Here is a 15,135-nt window from a genome sequence, read left to right on the forward strand (position 1 = left end):
GAAGGATGAGTGTTGACACGATCGTCTCCCATGGGTCCTGCAGGGGCTCAGAACAGCTCCAAAAGAGGATCTTCAGTCGTCCGAGGCTGAGTTGGCATACGGGCATCCATTACAAATGCCAGGTGATTTTATTCCTGACACCACGACCACCTGGTCGGCCTGCGGACAGCATTCTGCCCTCCTCAGTAAACCCAATTCCTTTGCACCTTTTCCTACCTGCCAACATGGCGTACAACACTCTTGCGTTCCTATTGACCTCCCTTCCACCTCATTTGTTTTCGTCCACCATGATACACACCAACATCCCATTAGACCTCCTTATGATGGCTCATTCTGTGTTTTGGAATGGAGAGAAAAAGCTGTTATCATAGATAAGAGGGGAAAGCCTGAATGTATTTCAGTAGAGCGCCTTAAACCAGCCCATAAAGATTAGGAGAATTCCGTTACCATGCCCCTGGTGTCACAACATGGATGAGCCAGAGGCACTTGCTGTTACTCCATCCATTGAACATTGGATCTGAGCCTTGGACAGGCTCACAATGCTAGTTTTAGTGAATTCCATGGGGCCTCTGTGGGTTATTGTAGGGATAGAAACATATACATAATTCACAACCACCAATGTTGAGTTGGGGTTCACCTTAAGAGGCTGGTCTGACATGATGATATAATTATGTAAAGTTTTTTACTGCATTTTATATTCTGTATTTGGAAGACAATAAAGGAGTTCTTATAGTTTCCCTTAAACGTACAACATATCTGACATTTTACCTGCAAAAACCTTGTACTTAATGTCAGTAAGACCAAAGAACTGATGGTGGACTTCAGAAATTGTAAGAGGAGGGAACACACACTAGTCCTCATAAAACGGATCAGAAGTGAAATGAGTGAGCAATTTCAAGTTCCCAGGTGTCAACATCTCTGAGGATCTATCCTGGGCCCAACATATCGATGCAGTTACAAAGAAGTTATAACAGCTAAATTTCATTAGGGGTTTAAGGAGATTTGGTATGTCATCAAAGACACTTGCAAACTTCTACAGATGTACCATGGAGAGGAATAACTGACTATATCACTGTCTGGTATGGGAGGCGGGGGGGGGGGGGGGGGCTACTGCACAGGATCAAAATAAGCTTCAGAGAATTGTAAGCTTAGTCAGCTCCATCATGGGCACTAGCCTCCATAGTATCCAGGACATCTTCAAAGAGTGATGTCTCAAAAAGGCGGTATCCATCATTCAGGACCCCCATCACCCAGGACGTGCCCTGTTCTCATTGCTACCATCATGGAGGAGGCACAGGAACCTGAAAGCACACACTCAACAATTCAGGAGCAGCTTCTTCCCCGCTGCCATCAGATTTCTGAATGGACATTGAACCCACGAACACTATCTCAATACTTTTTTTAAAACTTTTATTTTTGCACTACTTATTTAACTATTTAATATAGACAGTATATATGCCTACCCTAATTCACAGATTCTTTGTCTATTATTATGCTGCTGCCACCAAGACAACAAATTGCACAACATTGGTAGGTGATATTAAACCTGATTCTGATTCTATCTGGAGATCAGCCCATTGTTCATTAAATTTCAAGGCTCCATGTTAGAAATTAACATGACTTGACATTTTAAGGCTTGTAGAAGAACTTGTATGTAACCTGGGCCTTTTCCACCCTTTTGATGTTTCAAAGCACTCACAGTAATGAAGTACATTTGAGACAATGCATTCAAAAGAAATAAAAGCGTTGAGAAGAGTCAACATGATTTATGAAGTGAAACATGAGGTTGACTAATCTGTTGGAGTTCTTCGATCTTGTTATCAGTAGAATAGGGTGTGGTGGGTGGGAGACCAGTGAACATGGTGTTTCTGACTGTCGGGAGGCTTTTGTTGCACAGGAAATTGTATAGGAAATTTTTCAACAAGGTTAGAGCATGTGGATGTGCTGGTAATGGCATGGATTGAGAATTGGTTGCTGGACAGAAAATAATTTGTGGGAATAAAAGGCCCATTCTCAGGTTGGCAACTGTGACTACTCGGGTATCACGTCACAACCTATATTAACAATCTAACTGAGGGACCCTAGTCTCATATTTCCATTTGCCATTGATACTAAACTGAGTACAGAGTACAATGTATAGAAACTTCACTGAGATACGGCCAAGCTGATGAGAACACAACCAATGGAATAAAATGTGCAAAAATGTGAGATTATTCACTTTGGTGCACGAAACAGAAAAGTAGAGTATTTGTTAAATAGTGAAAGACAGATTATGCTGATATTCAAGAGACCTAGATGTGCCTGTGTACAAGTCACTGGAGGCCAACATGGATGCTCAGCCAGTGATTCTTTAAAACATTACAACAGGATTTTAACCATTTATATAGGGTCTTGGTGACATGATGCTTGGAGTATCATATACAGTTTTGGTCTTTTTATTTGAGAAAGAAAATGTACTGCCAAAGAGGTGCACTGAAGATTTACTAGACTGGTTCCATAGATGGTATGCTGCTGTATGAAAAGAGATTGAGTGGAATTTAGAAAAATGAGAGCAAATCCCATCAGAATTTTTTTAAAAAACTTAAGTAGCTGGCTCAGGACACTAGGACGTGAGGGCAGAGTTTTAAAATGGACAGGTTATTTTGAAATAAGGAGAAATTTCTTCACCCATTGGTTGCACCTTTAGAATTCTCTTTCCCATAGTGCTGTTGAGAAATTGTGCTGTTCAAAACAGAAATTGATTGATTTGTGGATGTTAAGGAAATCAAGGGATATGGTGATGGTGCTTTAAAATGACACTGAGATAGGAGATTATGATCTTAAGTGGCAGAACAGGCCTAAAAGGCAAGAGCGACTATCCCTTTTTCTTATATTGTAATCTAAAGATATAACAATGAATTCACATACAAAAGTATCACTATAAGTAATGATATAAATCACAATAGATTTGGTCTTGGAAGGGCCTGTATAATCCTCATCAGATAGTGATGATTTATTTTGTGTTTGAAGGACAAATCTTGTTATCTTCTTCAAAAGTCCTACAGCATTTTTTGTGTCAACTTGTCTGATCTAAAAGCCAAATGCCATCAATGGTTCCAAATTGTAGCACTGCCCCAGAAATCATCCCACAATATTACAACAGAGGTAGAATCTTGAGTAGCTAATCAAATAAGAGCACTAATACTAAACCAAAGACATTTGAAACCAATGCAAAGTTTTTAGTCAAAAGCAGTTATATGATTATAGTCCTCTGATAATCAAAGCCAGACACCATTTGCAATTTCAGACTTCAAAGACTCCTTCACACCATTGAATAGATGGTAGATGTTTTCTAAGATGTCTTGACTGATGCTTGTTCAATTACAATCATCAATGTTAGGTTAAAAGATCTTTGAAGAATCTAGTGGAGAGCAAATTAGCCATAAATTCTTAGGTTAGACTATAGTTACATAAATGAAATGGTTTTATTTATCTTTTATTTAGAGATACAGACCTTTCCGACCCTTTGAGCTGCACTGCCAGCATCTCACTGATTTAAACCTAGCCCAATCATGGGACAATTTACAATGGCCAATTAACCTACTAACCGGTGTGACTTCGGACTGTGGGAGGGAATCAGAGTATCGGAATGGAACCCACGCATTCCACAGGGAGTATGTACAAACTCCTTACAGTGGACACTGGAATTAAACTCCGAATTCCAACGCCCCGAGCTGTAATAGCGTGCTAACTGCTACACTACCGTGGTGTGTTGTGAGATCATTTTTCCTTACTTTTAACACTTATAACTATTTTTTCAGTGGAAACTTTAAATCAAAATAGGCTGACTATAAACAAAGTGCAAATTAGTAATAATAATAATGTATACACAAGGAGGAAAGGCTAACCTGTCGTTATGCTAACCAAAACAAAGCTAAAGCCATTCATTCACTACTTTCAATATCCTTAAAGAACAATTAGCCAAAGCCAATTTTATTTCCCATACTTTAACAATAAACCCAAGTTGACTGTGCTTAAATTTTCACTTTAAGTAGCAAAGACAAAAAAAGAGCTTCCAGAAGTAGTTCTGAGATGGCGTGGACAACGAACTTTAGGCTGTCATTTCTCCAGTGACAAGTCAGAAAGTTGTTTTAATTTGTTAATTAATTCATTTTCTGGCTAATCCGAGCAATAAAAACATTTACGTGACATCATTGAATACTGAAAAGGAGCAATTCCGATGTTTACCACAAGCCATCAAATACTTGTTTGCAGTCTGTTCAAGGCCAAACAATCCTTCCCTGACAATACATCTTGAATAGTAAAAAAGGGAATAATAATTTCCTAGTAGATTCAGATTAAGATTTATTTGTCACATGGACATTGAAACATATAGTGAAATGTGTCATTTGTATTAACAACCGACACACCAAGGGATGGACTGAGGGCAGCCCACAGGCGTTGCCACACAGACTGGTTCCAATATTGCAAGCGCAAAATGCTTGGCAGAGCAACACAGAACACAACGAGCAACATAGCAGCGGCGGAAAAACTAGCCTTTGAGATCTCCTTGCATTTTTCAAAATTAAAATGAATACAGGTCTAGTTAACTTTATTTCCCCTCAGTGATCCCATTGCCCCAGTTGTACGTAAAAAGATGAAAACTGAACAAAGTATACCAGTAATGGTTTCATGACGTTCCTCCAGAAAGACATCTTAGCTCCTATACTCCCAAAACCTCTTGCAAACTGGCCTGCTTTTGGTTTTTGGTGTACGCGATATACTCCCTTTGTATATAAATTTTTTCCAATTTGTTGTCATTTAACCATATAATCATATAACAATTACAGCATGGAAACAGGCCATCTCGGCCCTTCTAGTCCGTGCTGAACACTTACTCTCACCTAGTCCCACCGACCTTCACTCAGCCCATAACCCTCCATTCCCTTCCTGTCCATATACCTATCCAATTTTTTTTTTTAAATGACAAAACTGAACCTGCCTCTACCACTTCTACTGGAAGCTCATTCCACACAGCTACCACTCTCTGAGTAAAGAAATACCCCCTCATGTTACCCCCAAAATTTTGCCCCTTAACTCTCAACTCATGTCCTCTTGTTTGAATCTCCCCTATTCTCAATGGAAAAAGCCTATCCACATCAACTCTATCTATCCCCCTCATAATTTTAAATACCTCTATCAAGTCCCCCCTCAACCTTATACACTCTAAAGATTTAAATTCACTTTACTTTCTATTTTTCTTACTGAAGTGGATAACCTCTCATTTATTGATGCTATATTGCATCTACATATATTTGACTGCTCCCTCAACTTCTCTGAATTGTCTTGAAGCCTCTTTGCACCCATCTCACAACATATCATCAGATCAGTCTCCCAACCCACCATCCACTTTCAACGAACTACACAGATTTATTTGTACTTGTATCTTTTTTAGAATTATTCCTTACAATTTATATTAGCTTCCCCTCGTTATTTGTACCAAAATGTAAGGCTTTATGTTTCTCAGCCACGTTTTGAAGTTAAATTCACTGCATGGACCATAAGTCAAGGCAAGGGGAATAAAACCACTGAAAGGGAATGAGAGGACAAGAACATGGTACATGAAACAGTATAGCACTTTGGCCCACGATGGTATGCCATCCTTTTAACCTGCTCCAAGATCAATCTAACACTTCCTTTCTGCGTAGCCTTCTATTTTTCTATCATCCACATACTTATCTACAAGTTTCTTAAATATCCCTAATTTATCCACCCCACATCCCTCCATTCTCTGTGTATAAAACCTATCTCTGACATCACCCCTATATCCAGTAACCTTAAAATCATGCTCTCTCATGTTAGTCATTTCCACCCTAGGAAAAAAGCACTGGCTATCCATTCTATTTATTCCTCTTATCATTGTATGCACCTCTATCAAGTCACCTCTCATCTTCCTTCACTCCAAAGAGAGAAGTTCTACCTCGTTCAGCCTTTCCTTATAAGATATGCTCTCTAATCCAGGCAGCATCCTGTAGATCTCCTTTACACCCTCTCTAAAGCTTCCACATCGATCGTAAAATTACGCGACCAGAGCAGGACACACAAAAGTAAAACATGGACAATAAAGGACATTCTGTAGAGGCTGTTGGGGAACAGGCAGAGAGATTGGATGATGAAGAAATGATGTGAGAAGGGCAAGTAGAAGCAACCCAGAAGGAAGAATATAAAGGTTTTTGAGTGTATTTGTTGACATGCCAAATCTCTTCAAACTCCTAATAAAGTATAGCCGCTGTCTTGCCTTCTTTATAACTGCATCAATATGTTGGGACCAGGTTAGATCCCCAGAGATCTTGACAACTAGGAATTTGAACCTGCTCACTTCTGATCCCTCTATGAGGATTGGTATGTGCTCCTTCATCTTACCCTTCCTGAAGTCCACAATCAGCTCTCTTGTCTTACTGACATTGAGTGCCAGGTTGTTGCTGCGGCACCATTCCACTAGTTAGCATATCTCATTCCTGTACACCTTTTTGTCACCACCTGAGATTCTACCAACAATGGTTGTATCGTCAGCAAATTTATAGATGGTATTGAGTTATGCCTAGCCACACAGTCATGGGTATATACGGAGTAGAGCAGTAGGCTAAGCACACACCCCTGAGGTGTGCTAGTGTTGATCGTCAGCGAGGAAGATACGTTATCACCAATCCGCACAGACTGTGATCTTTCAGTTAGGAGGTACAGAGGCCCAGGTTCTGCAACTCATCAATCAGGATTGTGGGAATGATGGTATTAAATGCTGAGCTGTAGTCGATGAACAGCTTTGTGACATAGGTGTTTGTGTTGTCCAGGTGGTCTAAAGCCATGTGGAGAGCCATTGAGATTGTGTCTACATTTGACCTACTGTGGTGATAGGCAAATTCCAATGGGTCCAGGTCCTTGATGAGGCAGAAGTTCAGTCTAGTCATGATCAACCTCCAAAAGTATTTAATCACTCTCGATGTGAGTGCTACCAGGCAATAGTAATTAAGGCAGCTCACATTAATCTTCTTAGGCACTTATTGCATTCCTTTGCAACAATTGGTACATTCCTTTGCATTTCTGATTTTGGCCCCTTCAACATTTAGCTCCTTAAGTTTTTCTTTTATTTAAGTCTCATAAAGATGACTGATTGTTCATTATAAACACAAGGAAGTCTGCAGATACTGGAAATCAAACTGCCGCAGGAACTCGGCAGATCAGGCAGCATCTATGGAAATGAATAAGCAGTCAACATTTCAGGCTGCAACCCTTCTTCAGGACTGAAAAGGAAGGGGAAAATGCCAGAACAACATCTTATATTCCATCTGGGTAGCTTCCAATCTGATGGCATGAATATTAATTTCTCCTTCTGGTAAAAATAATCTCACTCACCCTGCCCTCTTTTTCTATTTCCTGCTCTAGTGTCTTACCTTTCCTCACCTGCCTATCTATCACCCCACCTCAAGTCCCCTTCTCCTTCCCTTTCTCCTATGATTCACTCTCTTCTTCTATCAGATGCCTTTTCTCAAGCCCTTTGTCTTTCCAACCCACTTGGCTTCACATATCACCTTCTAGCTAGCCTCATTCCTCTCCCCCACCTTTTTATTCTGGCGTCACCCCCCCCCACTTCCTTTCCAGTCCTGAAGAAGGGTCTCAGCCTGATGCTGCCTGATGTGCTGAAGTCCTCCAGCATTTTGTATTTGTTCATTTTACCTATTTTAAAACCCATATCATTAGTTTCACATTTAACATTTTAAAGATTTCCATTCTTTAATTATTTGCTTTGCAGGAAGGTGTCGGTTTTTCAAAGCTCCTGGCGGGATGATTGTGGGTTTAAGGGACTGATTGCTGTTTGGTTCTTTGTCAATACCTCATGAAGCCAATGTCCATTGCAAAGAACGTCTTTGAAATTATTCATTTACCAGATCTGATGCTCAGCAATTGTTCACTTTTCAGTGGCATGTCATTCTTGAGCATTCTACTGGAAAATCTCAGCTGGCTTGGTTCCATTTGTTATATGTTCCAAGTAAAGGATAGCTCAATTGACCTCATATCCAAGTATGGGAAAGTCACAACTTGCTATTCATTATTCACCTGAATGAACAGCTTCAGTCACAGAGTTTTGACGTTCAAGAAGAAAGGGCTTATCTTGTCTAATTCTCTCATTATTTAAGCATTTCTATAAGGTCGCTCCTCATCCTCCAAGGTTCCATGGAATAGAGGCCTAGCCTGGCAAATCTCTCCCTGGCAATATCCTTGTAGATCTTTGTTGCACTCTTTCCAGTTTAACAATGTCTTACCTATAACCGGGTGACAAAAGCTGTACACAGTACTCCAAGTGTGGCCTCACCAATGACTTACACAATTGCAACATAATACTAAATGACTTTTTCACCACCCTATCTGTGATGCCACTTTCGATGAACTTGTATTCCTAGGTAACTCTGATCAATTACACTCCCAATTCAGAGACCAGTCCTACAGTGGTCTAACTTTACGAAATGCATCACCTGACACTTACCTGTATTGAAATCCATTTTCCACTGCTTGGCCCACTTCCCAAAGTGATCAGGAACCCCTATAAGCTACAATAGCCTTCTTCAATATGAACAACCCCTCCTAATTTGTCTCATCTGCAAACATAAAGTTAAAACCTTGTGCACTTGCATCTGTATAATTTATACAAATGCCAAGGATCTCAGCACCAGCCCCTGCAGAACGCGACTGGTCACCACTCTGACAATCAACCTTCATCTGTGACCCTCTGTTTTCTACCTCCCAGTCAATGGGATCTAACCTTCCAGGCCAACCTAGCAGGAGGGGCCTTGTCAAAGGTTTTGTTGAAATCCAAACATCCACCATCCTACTCTCATCAGTTACCTCATCAAGCACGACGTCCAACGCACAAAGCCATGCTGACTGCTCCTAATTAGACAATATCTATCCAAATACTGGTAAATCCTCCTCCTCAAAATTCTCTCCAGTAAATTCTCCACTTCTGCTCTTAGGCTGACCAGCCTATAGTTCACTGGATTGTCTTTATTACCCTTTTCAAACAATGGAATAAATTTAGCAACTTTTCAGTGTTCAAGAACCTCAGCAATGGTTAGCAATGAAGGAAATATCTTGACAAGGGCCTAACTTTCTCTGAGTATTTATCCAACTTAGTACACTGTAACTCTGGAAATATCTCCTCTCTGGTACTAGGAATATTCTCCAAAGCATCTCCAATTGTTTTCCTTATTGAGCAATGATGATTTTCTCCTCAACAAACACAAAGGAAAAATATTAATTAAAATGCCACCATCTCTGGTGGCTCAAGACATAGATGGCCCTGCTAATCTCTAAAGGGTCCTACTCTCTCAGTAGTCATACTTCTAATATAGCTATAGAACCTTTTAGAATTTTCCCCAACCCTTCCTGCCAGACCCATCTCATAGCCACTCATTGCACAGTGGGAATTGTCCAGCTAATGAGCATTTACTGAAAAACTCTAGCAAACAGTCACGCAGATGTCATTCAATTCACCCTACCACCTGTGGGAACACCAGATATTCTCATACCTATCTCTTCATGAAAGGATCATTGTCAATCCAGAAATCAGCACATCTAACCTCTTAGAATGGGTTGGGGAGGGTTTGTTGAGGAACACCATCCACTGTAATATGCATCATTCCACCTAACATCCTGAGAAGACACCACACTCTCTAATAGCCATTATTCCAGCTAACCTTCCAGAGATACTCTGTGTTCTGTAATAGCCATCAACATAATTCCTTAAGACATTGTGGTCTCTATCCATTATCCCATCTTACCAACAAAAAAAAACACAATTACAGGAATCTGGAAACTGAACAGATTTTGCTTCACTTGAAGTTAGGAGATATAGGGGACATTCTTTACCACTACACCAAAATGAAATGCATATTTGATGATATATTGTGTTACAGCTTAGGAGTACAGATTCAGCTGTGTGGCCTTCCTGAAATTGACTCTATTTCCTCATTGTTTGGTCTTCCTTAGAATAGGTAGACTTCCTTTGTTTTATACTAAGTATTACTCTCAAGATCAGCATTTGGTACATTACTTGAACCGTAGCTTTCAAGTTATTTTCAGAGGTCGTTAAGAGTCAACAAATTGAGTTACTTCTCAGCCAGACCAGTTAACAATTTCCTGAATTCCCCGGGGCGGCACAGTAGTGTAGTGATTAGCATGACGCTGTTACAGCACTGGTAACCTGGCTTCAATTCCTGCCGCTATCTGTCCATTCTCCCTGTGACCATGTGGGTTTTCTCCAAGTGCTCCAGTTTCCTCCCACATTCCAAAGATGTACAGGTTAGTAGGTTAATTGGTCACATGGGTGTAATTTGGCAGCACAGACTCAATGGGCTGGAAGGTCCTGTTACTGTGCTGTATCTTGAAAATCAATAAATGAATATATATATATTTTTTATCTATCTATTTGCTTTACTCATCATCAGTTTACTGAGACTAAGTTTTGATTCCAACTGTGTGGTGTCAGGGTCTTGACGCCACTGTGTCATCACCCTGACACAGTGTTGTCAAGAAAACAACCTCTCCCTCAATGTCGCAAAAACAAAGGAGCTGGTTGTGGACAACAGGAGGAGTGGAGATGGGTTCATCCCTATTGACATCAATGGATCTGGGGTTGAGAGGGTGAGCAGTTTTAGGTTCCTTGGCATCCACATCACTGACGATCTCACGAGGTCTGTACATACCAGCTGTGTGGTGAAAAAGGCACAACAGTGCCTCTTTCACCTCAGACAGTTGAAGAAGTTTGATATGAGTCCCCTAATCCTAAAGACTTTCTACAGGGGCACAATTGAGAGCATCCTGACTGGCTATATCACTGTCTGGTATGGGAACTCAATCGCAGGACTCAGCAGAGACTAGTGCAGACAGCCCAGTGAATCTGTAGATGTCAAATTCTCACTATTCAGGACATTTACAGATATAGGTGCATAAAAACCAGGACCAACAGGCTCCAGGACAGCTTCTTCCACCAGACCATCAGACTGATTAATTGATGCTGATACCATTGTAATTCTATGTTATATTGACTGTCCTGTTGTACATTCTATTTATTACAAATTACTATAAATTGCGCATTGCACATTTAGAAGGAAGCGTAATGTAAAGATTTTTACTCCACATGTTTGTGAAGGATATAAGAAATAAAGTCAATTCAATTCAGATTCTTTGAATGAGTTGAATTGCTTTGCTAGGATTCTGATTCATATCTCTTATCCATTGCAACGTAACCACTCTGCTCCCATACCCCTGGCTAATGGCAGGTGATTTTCAGCAATTTCTCTGGTTCCAATGTAGTTACTTTCACCACTTTGCAGAAGGCCATTCAGTGCTCCTAAGAGAAAGATCCTGCTAAAATTTCAATCAATTTAAATTCCATATCAGAAGATAATTTAGCCATATCCATGCAAGCAACTGTTCATTGCAGTATCAACAGTACAGTACTGTGCAACACTCTTAGGCACATACATATAGCTAGCATGCCTAAGACTTTGCACAGTATTATGTATTGCACTGAACTGCTACCAAAAAACACAAATATCTTGACATATATAGATACTTCATTAACCCCAAAGGAAATTACAATGTCACAGTAGCATTAAAAGTGCACAGATATACCAGTATTAGAAGAGAAGTAAGTAAGAATAAAAATTAAGTTACCTCAACAGTCTAACAGGAGGATGAGGAAGATTTAAGTAGCTTTTGGATTGAAGGTAATGGCTGTACATTATCCAGAGGACTGGTTATATTGTATGTACAAATCTATCCAACAGAAAACTACATAGATAAAACAGAGGTTAATGTCCTTTATTTTCATTGAGAAATTGCTTCATCTGTCTCCACTGCAGTAAACATCTGGAAAATATTAAAACATTTTCTTGTTTGGGTATCTTAATACTCTAAGGTAAGGGATTAGGTAGGGAGTCAAAGCAAAGAAACAAAAACACAATCACAGGAGTCTGAAAACTGATTAGAAGTTGTTTAACTTGGTTAGTAATTTTATCTATTAATAGATCAAAGTGATGCTTAAAGTGGTATCTGGAGACATACAACCTGGCTACTAATCTTGTTTTATATTTACAAATGGTCAAACTAGGATTTTTTTTTAAATTACCTTGAAAAGTTTTGCATTTAATCTTGTATTGTAAACTTCAAATAGCCTTGATCAGGTAAATGTTTGGATTGAGATGCAGTCAAACTATCAGAATGATCAAATAAAGGAGTTATTTACAGGAAACTGGCATTGGAACATAGTGGCATATTTATGTTACAATGTACCAATATAAATAATACACTATGACTATTTGGCAATTCACTGAAATCTTACAAAACCTATTTCATACAGTAACACTGTGCAACCACAGGGCTTGTGTAACAAGGAAATATATTTGACCATTTCAGTGAGGGAGAAAACACAGTTTTTCCCTATGTCATGCTGCCCGCATGACGGACTATATTCATGTCACCTGGTTCTCAGTGTATTCTAACCATGAGCAAATACCCTAGCAACTGTTGCTTTTAGGGTTAACGTTTTGACGATTCTGTTTACGTGAAAGCCCAGTAAGTGGATTGTACTTATTTGCAGGTTTTACTTATTAATGGCAATGACACAAGAAAGTGGAATAAATGATAAATTCAATTAACCTACCCTGCACCATTTTCTTACTTTTTTTTAAATTCAGGAGAGCTTTCTATGTCCATGATGTCGTACCTGTGACCACAGTCTTTGGCATGATGATACAGATACTATGGGAAGAGGAGGAGAAGAACCACACAGTGCAAAAACATTGTCCTGATGGGCCCATTGCCTGCTTCAGGTTCGTGCTGTTGGGTAAGGCACAGTGGCTGCATATAGTGCTGTGTTCTCATAGTTCCTCTCACCCATGTTTAATTCTGATCTCCCCTGTAAAAGTTACATTTCTTTCTGTGACTGTCTGTGTGAGCTTCCGCTGACATTGATCCCTAAAGGTCACAGCAAAGTAAATGAGGTGACGAAAGCGTGTAGCATGCTGGTTCCTTCGTTAGCCAGGGCATGGGGATTATGGTATAACTGTTTGAAACCATGGTTACACCACAAGATCATGGTCATGTGCAGTTGTGGGCACCACACATGTCCATAATTCATTGAAAGTGGTGTATCAAGTTGACAGGATTCTAAATAAAGCTTTTGGCACGTTGGCCTTCATGAATCAAAATACTGAGTACAGGAATTGAAGCTGTATAAGACATTGGTGAGGCTTAATTGGGAGTACTGGGTGCAGTTTTGTTCACCTGCCTACAAGGAAGATGATAATAAGGTACAGAGGAGGACCTGAGTTATAAGGAAAGATTGAATAGATCAGGATTTTATTGCTTAGAATGTAGAATATTGAGAGGAGATTTGATAAAGGTATACAAAATTATGAGGGCTATAGATAGGGTAAATGCAAACAGGCATTTTCCACTGAAGCTGGGTGGGACTACAACCGGAGGTTAATGGGGAAGGATGAATAGTTTAAGGGGAACATGAGGGGAAACTTCTTCACTCAGAGAGCCATTAGCATGTGGAATGAGCTGCCAGCACAAGTGGTGCATGCAAGCTTGAATTCAACGTTTAAGAGAAGTTGGGATAGGTACATGAATGGTAGGGGTATGGAGGGCTATGGTCTATGGAAGTAGGCAGTTTAAATTGTTCAGTATGGACTAGATGGACCGAAGGGCCATTTTCTGTGCTGTAATTTTCTCTGATTCTATGTGAAGGACTTGCTTACACTCGAGAGGTTGTAGAAGAGATTTACAGGATTGTTGCATTTCAATCACAATGACAGTCTATATAAGCCGAGTTTGTTTTCTTGGACTGGAGGAGACTGTGGAAAGACCTGATACAGGTATAACAAATAATAAGGTTCAAAGATAAGGTGGGTAGAGAAAATGCATTTTCCATCATGGAAACACCTAAAACCAGAGGGCAAAGGTTCAAGGTGAGGAATAAGGTCAGGGGAGATCTAAGGGAAAATATTTTCACCCAGAGGCTGGCTGTAATCTGGAGAGCTATGTCTGAGCAGATACTGATAATAATTTAGAAATGTTATGATGGAGCTATGATGTTGTGGCCATTACAGAGACTTGGATAGTTCAGGGGCGGGAATGGTTACTTCGAGTGTCAGGCTTTAGATGTTTCCGAAAGGACAGGGAGGGAGGCAAAAGAGGTGGGAGCATGGCACTGTTGATCAGAGATAGTGTCACGGCTGCAGAAAAGGAGGAAGTCACAGAAGGATTGTCTATGGAGTCTCTGTAGGTTGACCCCTTAGGAACAGGAAGGGGTCAATAAGTCTACTAGGTGTGTTTTATAGGTCACCCAATAGTAACAGGGACATCGAGGAGCAGATAGGGAGACAGATTCTGGGAAGGTGTAATAATAACAGGGTTGTTGCGGTGGGAGATTTTAATTTGCCAAATATACATTGGCATGCCCCTAGAGCGAGAGGATTAGATGGGATGGAGTTTGTTAGGTGAGTTCAGGAAGGTTTCTTGACACAATATGTAGATAAGCCTACAAGAGGACAGGCTGTACTTGATCTGTATTGGGAAATAAACCTGGTCAGGTGTCAGATCTCTCAGTGGGAGAGCATTTTGGAGATAGTGATCACAATTCTTTCTCCTTTACAATGGCATTGGAGAGAGATAAGAACAGACAAGTTAGGAAAGCGTTTAATTGGAGTAAAGGGAAATATGAGGCTATCAAGCAGGAACTAGGAAACATAAATTGGAAACAGATGTTCTCAGGGAAAAGTACGGAAGAAATGTGGCAAATGTTCAGGGGATATTTCTGTGGGGCTCTGCATAGGTACGTTCCAATGAGACAGGGAAAGATTGGTAGAGAATAGGAACCGTGGTGTACAAAGGCTATTATAAATCTAGTCAAGAAGAAAAGAAGACCCTTTGAAAGATTCAAAAAACTAGATAATGATAGAGATCTAGAAGACTATAAGGCTAGCAGGAAGGAATTTAAGAATGAAATTAGGAGAGCCAGAGGGGCCATGAGAAGGCCTTGGCAGACAGGATTAAGGAAAACCCCAAGGCATTCTACAAGTATGTGAAGAG

Source organism: Hemitrygon akajei, chromosome 3 (genome assembly GCF_048418815.1).
Source record: "Hemitrygon akajei chromosome 3, sHemAka1.3, whole genome shotgun sequence".
Taxonomy (NCBI): Eukaryota; Metazoa; Chordata; class Chondrichthyes; order Myliobatiformes; family Dasyatidae; genus Hemitrygon; species Hemitrygon akajei.